Raw genomic sequence first — 11,693 nt, forward strand, 5'->3', positions numbered from 1 at the left:
ATATTAGGGGTTGGAGCGGAAGTTCCCGGCGCCGTTTATGGCGTCAAAGGCAGGCAGTTAGCATCTTGACCCGTCGCACCTACAGGAATACAACAAAACAATTGCCCTCCTCGTCCTCCTCGTCAACATGATCATCGTCCTCCTTTTTATCGCCGTCGTCGCTCTTATCCTCATCGGATCAGTCTGGACGATTAGAATTTATCAGAGACAAATATTCTTTTACTATAACCCTTTTTTTTCCCTCTTTCTTTGCCGAACACGAAGACAAAAACTCCTGATCGAATAAAACTTTTTTTGTTCGCACAAAGTATGCAATGAAGTTTTAAATAATTCATGGTCTCTTCTCGCTCAAACACGCAAAAAAACCTTCACAAGACAAGTCCACATATTTCACAGTCCAATAAATGTACATAAAACTCGTTTCCTCTTTTAACAGTAAGACAACGTCGTCGTACATAGCTGCTTAAGTAGAAATTATGGGCCCATTAAGATGCTTTTAGTGATTTATTAGGTTTGTTGGTTTGGTTTTTTTTTTTTTTTTGTCTGTAGTGAGAGGTAACAAAAGTGCATATTCTCTCTGTGTGTGTTTTTCCAAAGTCAACGGTACTAATCCATTTTGTTCTTTGTAGTCCCAGCCTCACTTTTCTGTAACTCGAGCAATGCTAAAATATTTCCCCGGCAGGCTGACACGCTTGTTGTGGATGCTCTTGAGAATAAAAAAATGGCTGCATTCAACTCCATTTACACCGTAATCAAAAGAAAGCCTTGCAGCTTTCCTCCCATTGCTCTGCCTTTTGCAGCTGAAAGAAAATATACTGCCTCCTGAATGCCGAGAACAATTTATCTTTAGCCACAGCACCTTAACGCTCGCAAAATCCCTTTAAGTCGCCGCCAATAAATTTTGTGGATGGAAAGTTTTTTCTTATTGTGAGCAAACCATGTTTTGCTTGTTTAAAGGCATGCGCATATAATGGAATTTGGGGAGGAAATTCCCTGGTGACCACCCAGCACCAAAAGGGTGCTTGTTTAAAATGAATATAAAAGAGAAAGGATTGGGCTATATCTTACATGGGGCACTGCCTAGACACTGTGAACCACTTACATTTCCCCTATTTGGACCCCAAGGCCAAGGACATTTAACTTAAAAAAAACTTTTAGCACATAGTAAAATAATTTGCCGTGTTTAGGAGCCTGAACAGCTCCTCACTGGTACTACTGCGATGGAATATAAGGTCACGGCCTTTGAACTCAGCAGCTGAACTCGCACCGCCGCCATGTTGAATATTTCCAAGATGGCGTCCAGTTTGTGCCCGAGTTCTTTCTCATTGACAGGATAAGAGAAGAAGCATGGGATAGAGGATGGTGTGATGTGGAAAAAGAAGAAAATTGGGATTTGAAAAAATATATAAATAGACTATAATATACATGTTCATCGCTTTGTCTATTAATTTATCTATTTATCGAATATCTATTTTCAGGTGTATTTATTGTTATCTAATCATTGCTTTATTTATATTTTATCAATTATTGTTTGATATTTTCACTGATTTCTTTTTTATTTATCTAGTCATCGATTCGTTTATTTATCATTCAGTCCACACAAAAGATAAAAGACACGAACGCGCGTGTGGGCAGTTGCTCTCCAGCATCCATTACCCTGAAGACTCTCTGACCTATCTTTGCCGCCTGAGATGCCACTAGAGTAGGTGGTACATGTACTGTGGAATGTTTAATGCAGCACGAATCCATTTGCCACTAATACATCGCGGGTCCAAGCACATAAAATATGCACAAAACATACAAATGGCTTTGCTGAGAGAGAAAAGTTAAAGCGCGTGCATGCGTGGTAACTGAATGTGTGTGTGTGCGTGTGTGTGTATGCGCGTGTTTTTTCTCTTTCTCAGCCGTTATTTGGCACTCCTTCCTCTTGTCAAGTGGCTGCAAGAATTTGAAGGTGATGTGAGTGTGCGTTGCGACAGAATAAGAGAACTACTCGAGCGAAAGAAATTCCGTGAATATTAAGAAGTTCCCTTCAAGTGAAGCACCTCGCTTGATTAGGAAGACATGGAACGGCAAAACTTCTTGAAACAAATCAACATGTGTTCGTTTTAGGAGTCAGAAGATAACTGTAAATGACAAGATCGTTCCAGGGAAAAGAAGTCTTTTAGACACCCCAAGGCGAAAGCAATTCGTTTTTTTTTTCTCTCGGAAAGTTATGTGAGATAGTTTAAGAAGAGGGTAGCTTCACTTGAGGGCAAAAACATTTCAAGTACAAGAGGCTGGTGTAGTAAAAAAATGGGTTCCTATGTTGCCCGAACTCATTCTCACCACTGACCCTTACATTTTAGAGGTAAAGTCTTTTTTAAGCTTGGAAATGCTAAGACAGAACTGCATCGCCCTCTGTGGACTCTTTTTCCCGGGGAGCTGGATGTAGATAATGGGAGGGACCCCGGACATTACACTTCACCCAGAGAAACATGAGGTCACTATCTTGACAGATATTTCAAAAAATCTCTTAACCGTAGCGACAGCGAGATTGTTCACCTTGTCTTGAGTATGGGGTGTGGGAGTTAGTCCACCCCTTACTACTGTCGCTTTTAACCTTCTGTCATAGGTATTGGGATGTTACTGACCAAGAGCATGGACGAGCTTTGAACCGGTATTCTAAACCATCTCTTATAAATAAAGCAGTGAGAGAGAGAAAGAGTGAGTGAGAGAGAGACTGTATGTACTTGTGAAATGCTATTAAGTGAATACAGGGCATCAAAGTGAACACCAGACTTGAAAGTAAATATAAAGCCTCAAAATGAACTCGAAGGCCAAAACAAAAACCGAGCGTCAAACGAGCGTCAAAGTGATGTTCCGAGGTCATTTCCTCCAGAAAGAAAAATAAAAAAGTGTTTTAGATGGGCGATTGTGCAGTTTTGCGTGCTGCGAAAGGTTTTGACCCCTAGTTCACGTAAACATGGCAATAACGGGAACATAAAGGACAGCAAGCAAGCTTCATGGCTTTCCTTCAGCCACTTGTTCAATGACCGGCTTCACGTGCACGGTTCAAATGAAATCCTTTTAAACTTGTGAACGAACAAAGTGTCTTTGAACCTTGAGGTTCGTTTGTAGAAGTATGCCTCGACTGTAATCGCCTGTGCTAGGTCAGTCGAGTACAAGGCTAATGACACACACACACAGAGCATCCCCGTGGTGAGTTACATGACGGGAGGTAAGGGAGACAGACGCCACAGAAAATGAGATTTCCTGCCTATTGTTGCTCAATCCTCATTGCAAACATGGCTGGCTGAGCCTCGGTCCTGCGAGACTAGTGACGTTGTTATCGCCTCTTTTCTACGGGTTTGTGCCCTTCCCCACCCCCAGTCGTCTCCCCTTGCCCATGCCTGCTGTCCACCAGAGACTCTTAGTGTCTCTGGGCCCACATATGGGTCGCCCGAGCTATTTATGGCCGCCACGTGACCGACCTGTTGGTGACATCCACGTGTAAATACGGAAAATAGAGGGATGAGAATGTCCAGCTTTCTTTCTCTCTCTGAATGTCCATCTTTCTCTGCGACTAGTCATCAGAGTTGGGGAGGGGGACATGATGAAACGTAGCAATGGGGAAGGCGCGCTAGTGAAGCCCACTCTACGCCTACTCTACTCTCGTGACGTCCACCTTACGCATGCGCGCACAGAGGCAAGGATGTTGGACTTGAGTCTTATCCGCTTGTCATCGCACGACTCAATTCGAAAGCTTAAAACAAGCCATTACCATTGCCGTATTCTCGTGACTAGTCAGTTAGGAAAATAATAATTATTATATACTGTAACAATGTAAACTATTATTAATAATAAACGGAGATAAAATAGATTTTATAGCATACTAGTGAGTGTACCTGTCGTTTGTACTTGTGATATCCTTTCACCTGACACGGATGAATAGGTATGCGCGTAACATTTTTCAAAACAATTGCTAGCAGACTTGTCAACATACTACAGCTTAAGTCAAGATAATCCAAGCTTTCAGAATATTCCGTGTTTAACTAAAATTCAGTCCTCAAAAAACGAACTTAAACTCGCCTTGGTATTGACCTGAACTGAAACACCTCTTCACAAAGGTCGAAATTAAGTTAAAACTCGGGCCAGACTGCCTCAATTTTAGATAAAACCTTTCCTAGAAACAGAAAAAAGGCGATGTAGCGTTTGTTTACAACACCCAGCGATGTAATGGACTTCTGGGAGGACACTGGAAAGCGGCTACGAGGCTGAAGTGTAAGGTAATTGGGCACCGGAGCGCAAACCTACTTTAGGAGAGAAACTAGAGAGCTTCCTGAAGGAACCTGCCTCTCAATCATTTCGTTGAAAGAATCCTGAGCTTAAAAGGAGGAGGAAGAAGAAAAAGAAGAGTCATTTGCCATCCTGAACATCCACCGCTGGTTTAACAAAGCACAGAGCAAGATTCTCCATCAACCGTTTAAAAAGTCTTTTAAAAAAGTAGGTTCATTTGGATTGCTTTAAATGCCTCGAGTTACTTTATCTTCAATACAATTAGAAGGGTGGAAAGGAATGAATAGTGCAAAAAAAAAAAAAAAAAAAAAAAAGAAAAAAAAAAGAAAAATAAGAAAACAAAACAACAAACAAACAAACAAAAAAAAAAAACACCCCACTGATTCCTGCATCATTACTAACAGTCAAAGCGGAAAGATGCAAAATCTGTTTTTGGTCACGTGCACTAACAACTTACCTGCCTCCCTAGGGGCCAGGTGCTCAATACATTGCGAGAACCGTTAGCAGTTAGGTTAAGACGAGACGTGTGAGAACATTTTAGCTGACAGCTTGGTGCTCATCAGATAGATAACTGTTTGTTATTCGGTTTGCATGTACCTGTGTTCAACTGGCGATGTGCTGACGTTTTTGCTGACGTACGGGGATCGATCCCTCGTCTGTCTGCGCAATAGACATTGTTAGTAAGTCAAAGGGAATAAAGAGCTGAGACTGATCAGGTGCGATACTTGGGTAGAGTGGGTCTCAGAAAATGATAAAATTTCCATTACCCAAGGTATTTTTACCTTTTGTCTGACGTGTCATCTCCTGTTTCTTCCCGCCGATTTTATGTTTTTGGTTTCTAATTTTTTCTTCCCATCATTGTTCTTTCTTTCTTTGTTCATCCATGAATGCTCTTCTCTATCTTGTCTCTTTTTCACTCGCTTTGTCGATATTTTAAATTCTTTTCTCTCGACCCTCCCTAACAAAACCTTCCTTCCTTCGTGACATTTTGTGATGCTACTAGAGTGACGACAGGAGCTTTGCACAAGCTGCTGTAACATGACCTCTCCTGATGTGAACAGGTCAATACCGAATCCTGACTTTCTTCTCGCACAGACGACAGAAACGCTGCTCGCCTCGCTCATTATCTTTACTGATAACGGCAAAGCACGAAATTTTGTTCATGGAATGCATTTTCTTTCTTCTCGTCTTTCCCCCACGCACAATAGACCTTTGACCTTTTTTGTTGAAATTTATTTGTTTTTCAGCCTAATGCACGTCTCGCCATGTCCGTGTGTTTTCTTTGATCTTGTTGCAGAATGCAATTTCAGAATAAATTCGCTCGGCCCGTTGTCGGTCGATGACGTAGGTGCTCACGTGACATTCAAGTCAGGGAGAGATATCGAGTTCTCTCGCTTCCCGTTGCCCGCCATAAAACTGTTGGCTTTGTGCACGACTGGTGTCACGTGGTATTGTTCTCTTGTTTCGCTTTGCTGGTCGTTGTCGCCGGTGCCGGATGGCGGACATCGCATATTTCTGCGGAAGCGTTGGTGGGTCTGGTGTTAGTTCATCCGTTTCTGCAGAATCCTCCAAGCCCCCCGGTGCGGAAGATGGCGGAAGGATTTCTGAGGAATTTGTTTCCACGCAGCTGGGCAGCTGTTGGCATTCAAAGTCTGTTGACTGATTTTGATGTTTTGTTTTGTTGGGTATTGAATGCTGCTGCAATGGGTTGATCTGCCACCGTCCCGACAGCACAGGGAGGATTTGAATAGAGTGCTCTTTTGTTGACTTGTTTTTTGTTGTATTGTTTGCTGCTGCATGCACTTGCGTGCTTGTCTTCTAAAGTGCAGTGAGGTCAAGTGTAGGGAGTGCGCTTTGATTCTTGGTCTTTGTTGTTGTTTTTCATGTTCTTGTTTTTCTACTGTTACTACTACTGCTTCTACTCTGGTCACCTATGGTTTCACATTGCGACAGTTCTCGCATATCAGCTGGCGGTGGGTTTAATGTTGGTACAGCGACTGGTGTGACGATCTTGGTAAGTAAACATTTTGTTATGGAGAGATTTGTCAACATTTCTTGTTGACACTCTCATCTTTCATTTCTCTTGGATGCTGATCTGGCATTCTCAACAAGTGATCCACGTTGAAGATCAGGAAAGGTCGACGTTTGACCCCTTCAGACCTGTATTCTACAAAAGTGTATTAACACACTAGAACTTCGGTCTGTTCTCAATTGGAAACGATTCTATGAAGGTTTTCAACACTGGCAGTGAGACATATTTTGGCGACAAAACCTGCAAAAAAAGAAATCAAATCGATGACAGCAATGAAAGCGAAGACAATTTTTTTAAGTGACATGAAGTAAAAAGTAAATTCTTAGGATGGAAAAAAGGGGGGATGGACAAAGTAAAGACTAGAGGATGGTAGAATCACACTAGTTAAACTCATTTCCCAAGACATTCTTGTCTTCCCCACCATAATAAAACTAACCATGCAAAAAAAAAAATGTCCGCGTGTTCTTATGCTCTCCTCTATGATGCTCGCATCAGACAGCGACTTAACAGAAGGAGAAAGGTGATCCTTTGTCAATACTGGGCTTTAATTTAAGCCGACACAAGGGCGACGGCCACATCGATTACCTCTGACCTTTGCACCCGAAGGCAGTCGCATGCGTCCTGAAAGTATTAATTCCCATGTACATGGCACCCTTCTTTCCCAAGGCATAAAAATAGGGCTTGTCCCCTTTTTTGACCATGATGGTCATGGAGCGAGAAGTAGGAAACGAAAGCAATTCTCGCTGAGTGGTGTTCAGAGTGTTCTAGGAACAAACAGCAATGAAGGTTGTGTGTGCTTAGCCACTCTGCAGCCGCAGCAAGATGTCTCTCATCCCCGGAGTAATTCAGTCGGGTGCATGGGCTCCATTGCGCATGCGTTAAATGATGACGTCAGATCTCTGCTTTTGCTGTCGCCGTTGCCGTTGCATATGACTTTGCTCTTGTCAGTGGAAGTCCTCATTCCATATGCGTTCAAACCATTGGTCTGTTGGTAAATTTGCTGGAATGCGTCATCAAATCTTTCTCATCTGCAAAGAGTAGGTTGAATATATGTCTCCCACCCAAAGAAATGTAGGTGTGATGGTCGTGGAGAGTTTCTAGCTTGATGTTCTCCATAAAGATGTTGAGGTGTACGGCACCCATTGTTATTTGAGAAAAAAAATCCCATTTGTTTATCCAGTAGTACTGCACTCACTGAGCTTGTGTTTAGTCCTTCGGTGGCTAGAGGCCCTCTGTCAACGCCAGGTGATCATTTACATCAGTGTAGGGGAGAGGGGCGCTTGTCATCCTCTATGATCTGGTCATTCTCACACCAGCCACTCGTGCTTCCCTGTCGCTCTCATCGTCACTCGGACGTAAAAGAGAGATGCCAGTTGCAATAACGGTCAATGTCCCTTCGTTCCACGACCAGGGGAAGACATACGGGTCGTCATCGACCAGGTGCATCGCACTCCGAGTGAGGACTGCTGTCTTTCGTTATTGCGGGGGAAGTAGGATGGAGGTGGGAGGGGAATGATTGCAGCGTTGAAACAGCTTGATTTTGCTGGTCCTTCAGTGGGTGCTGAGCATAGACTGACCCAAACATCCCAACATTATAACAATAAAAATAAAATTACTTCTTGAATCTCATCTCCCTCCCTCTCTTACCAAAATGTCCATACAGACTAGTAAGCAGAGTACAATGCAAGGACAGACTCTGTGGTTCGTTCCATGAAAAGTCAACGGAAGCCCAGAGCTGTTCAGCAAGATATCACATTTTTAACAGACCAATTTTTAAAAAAATCTTCAGCCTACGAAGCCATTATTTCACCTACAACGAAAGTAGAAATGAAGACAGGATAGTTTTGTCCGTAACTCAGCATGGCCACCAGGCACAAATAACAGACTCCGCTGTATTAAAAGCCATGACAACAATGACAATGTCTACTTTCTATAAAAGCCCCATTCATGGACCCACGCAGTTCTCATTGGGCAAAGGAAATTAAGTTGCTAATGACAAAACATGCAAAAGTCGAGACTATCAAATTAAAAAAAGGTAAAAGAAGCCTATTTGCTGCTAAGACAGTCGATGTGTGTGGTTCATCGTGTTTAGCAGAGCACTCATGTCTTGTAGTCTCCACCAGCTTCTACTCCCTGGAAGTTTATTCACAAAACGAGTGAAGTCATTGTCCAGGGAAATCAAAGGCATGCATACATCAATGGCAAAGATTCCCTGGGAGAAAGTAACATAAAACAATATCAATGGTGTCTGGACAGAGACAGAGACAAAAAATAATTGTTCTTGATTCCTCATTGTACCCCCGAGGCAACGATTTATGCTCGCTTTATGAATATGGCCAAAGATAGATCATCAACTTATGATGTTAGCAACTAAACGTGTGAATAATTATTCATTAAAAAGCTAAGATAAATCTCGAACCGGCTAAATTCTTAGAAGTTGACATATAACGCATGGAATATCTTTTATTTATTTCCAAAAATTACTTTCAATCTCTTTCTTGTTTACCAGAGAAAAAATAAAATTAAGGGGACACCCGGGTTTGAACCGGGGACCTCTCGATCTGCAGTCGAATGCTCTACCACTGAGCTATATCCCCCTCAAAGCTTACTAGATTGAAATACAAATATACAGACGAGGCCAGTGAGTAAGCAATGGAGTGAACAGCTGACGGTTACTCAAACAAAAGATAAGAGCCGGCGGTACAACATGGAGACACGAGTGGGCGAGCAGACAGCTCGGTGGTAGGACACGAGGCTCGTAGTGCACTCAGGTCTGGGTTAGTCACTCGGGGTTTGTTGTTTGGGTACTCCGGTTTCTCCTCCGTTTTATTCCTGCTTCTCAGATGTAGGGAAAAATAATAATAATAATAAAAAAAAAAAAAAACGCACACGAGAATAACTCGGAAACATTTTACTATATTAAATTTTCAATTTATCTCCCCGCAGAATATAATGATGTGTTGTTGCCATCAGGTACAGGATATCTACTCGCACTGCAGCTTGTTCTCACTTGCACAAATACCCGGATGTGGTTGATTAAATAGAAGCTGACCCACGGATGTATGTAACGGTATTTCTAAACGTGACTTTGCTTCCAGTAAGACAGACGAGTAGTGGCGGCTTTGTTCGCCTCCTCCTGCTTTCATTTTTATTTAGATGGCGCTATTGTTGTAGCAGAGAACTCTTTTCACGAGAGGAAAATTGCACGGCAGTTGCATCACCATGAAAGGGTAGGTAATCGAGTGAGTGCTTAGCAAAAGTGCTTGGCTTGAACCCTGGGACTATTAGCGGCCAAAGGTTTGTCCTGAAAATCCCAGTTTTAACAGCGAAGTAATGAGCGGCTGGAGCTAACGTTTTCTTTCAGTGCAATAGATCACCACTACCACCTCACCACCACCATCACCATCGCCAACAAAAACAACCACTTGCTATTCTCCTCTCTGATAACGCCATGCAACAAATGGACGTTCCATGTATGGTTCATTCATTTGAGATAAGCGCATTGTTCACGGGGCCATCTTTTTGAACTTAGATTCTTTTCTGCGCATGCGTGGTGTTTGTCAAAGCTCATCTCCGCCTTAGCAAAAAATAAAAAATAAAAAAATAAAAACACCTTACCAAATCGGCGAGAAGATGGATGGCCAGTGATTGCAGATTTACAGTGTTACGCAATATAACCAAGGGAGGTAATGCGAGGGGAGGATAATGTTGGGGCCGCGTTTTCTCGCCGCCATGACTGCCGGATTCACGGACGATAATCCTAAGGCGCAGCCAAATATGAGAGTGATAACACGTGCCGAGAGTGTGTCTACAGTGTTGCCGTGACCTCTGACCTGTAGCTGGCAAGTATTGATCACGTGCCCCGCTGCCGCTAATGCACACCCTGGCTACACTATGGCCAGCCAAGCCGATTACGCTAAAGCAGGGTATGTCTCTCATGCTTTCTTGAACTGACAGGCAAAAATGAATGCCATATCAATATCAAAATAAATAATAAATATACACAGACTCCCATACATGCGTGTGTGTGTGTGTGCATATGCATGTTTATTTTTCGGCACACACGTTTGCGTATGTGTATGTAAGCGTGTAATATGTGTGCATATGTACGTGTTTGTGTGAGGTGCGTGTGTATATATATATAAAGTATGTGGGTGGATAAAGGGAGTGCCAACAGAAAAACACAATTCCATTAGTCCAGCATGGGTACACGGACGTTTCGCCGCCGGACGTTTCGGCGCGGGGCACTTCATTTCGGCATTTCACGCGGGACCTTTAGCCGAAGTCAAGTGTGGGACGCCCCTTAGCTCACACATTTCTCTCGCCATTGTATCAATGTATCAGTGAACTCTCTCTCACTATCCCTCCTCATGTGAACCGTTAGCTCACACATTTTTCTCGCCATTGTATCAATGTTTTTTTTCAAAGCTGTTGCGCATAATCTGTGACAATCAAAGTGAACTGTCTGTGAAGTCTGTGTGTAAAATTTGTTTGAAATAAAGAATTATTGTGTAATCTAGTAGTTACTTTCATTCTTTGAGAAGTAAGTAAGCTCTCTCTCTCTCTCTGTGACATAATGCGGCGAAACGCCGGTCGGCAAAATGTCCGACTCCGAAACGTCCGGCGGCGAAACGTCCGCACACGTCCAGCATGATCCGCCTTCATTGAAGCATGTGTTTGTGGGACTGAATGTAGTGTTCGCACTTGCTTCTGTGTAAACAGCGACAATCTTACATCCGCAATAGCAGACGAGAACTTAATATCCGGGAACACAAGCAGACATGTTCAGGAGTTCTAGAGGATGTCTGTAGCTTATCCCTACAGTTTTTCAGAAGCATATTTGTAACAAACCTGTCAAACTTCTGAAATCCATGGGACAATTTTAATTACAGCAGGTTAAAAGTCATGTCGCATATATAAAGTATGTAATAATATTAAAATACACATAATGTTTAATTGTCGCAGAATTAAGCTTATTTGAGTGAGTTTATTGAGGGCCAATGGTGTAAAGTCCGAGAACTGATCGAGTGATTTAATAAATACAGGTGGTTCGTCCGTCAACAGTTGTAAACGTCACTGATGTAGTTTTGCACTTTGTCGAGATTACCTCTCTCTCTCTCTCACACACACACAGATATCTCAAAAAAAGTATCATTACATCCCGAATTTCTTTAGGCAGTTCTTCGGGACATTCTGAAGATCTGGAGTAGTTTTTCAGCAGTTTTATTCTACAGCATATAACCGCGTTTATCTGCAGGGCGTCAGTACATTTTTCAAGTCCTTGCCACACCAGTTCCTCAGGCTGTACATGAACATACATGTTTACACTACAGTCCAAAGTCTTACAACGGAAAAGTCAGTCACAACAGTTTCCCAAGATGCC

At 42.6% G+C, this 11,693-nt stretch overlaps 1 non-coding gene across 1 annotated transcript; it reads right to left on the reverse strand.

The window, feature by feature from the left end:
* Positions 1 to 8,835: 8,835 nt before the first annotated feature.
* On the reverse strand, positions 8,836 to 8,907 carry Trnac-gca. The gene has a single exon. It is a non-coding gene; the product is annotated as a tRNA-Cys (tRNA).
* Between the last annotated feature and the right edge of the window lie 2,786 nt (positions 8,908 to 11,693).

Source organism: Pomacea canaliculata, linkage group LG12 (assembly GCF_003073045.1).
Source record: "Pomacea canaliculata isolate SZHN2017 linkage group LG12, ASM307304v1, whole genome shotgun sequence".
In the NCBI taxonomy this organism is placed as follows: Eukaryota; Metazoa; Mollusca; class Gastropoda; order Architaenioglossa; family Ampullariidae; genus Pomacea; species Pomacea canaliculata.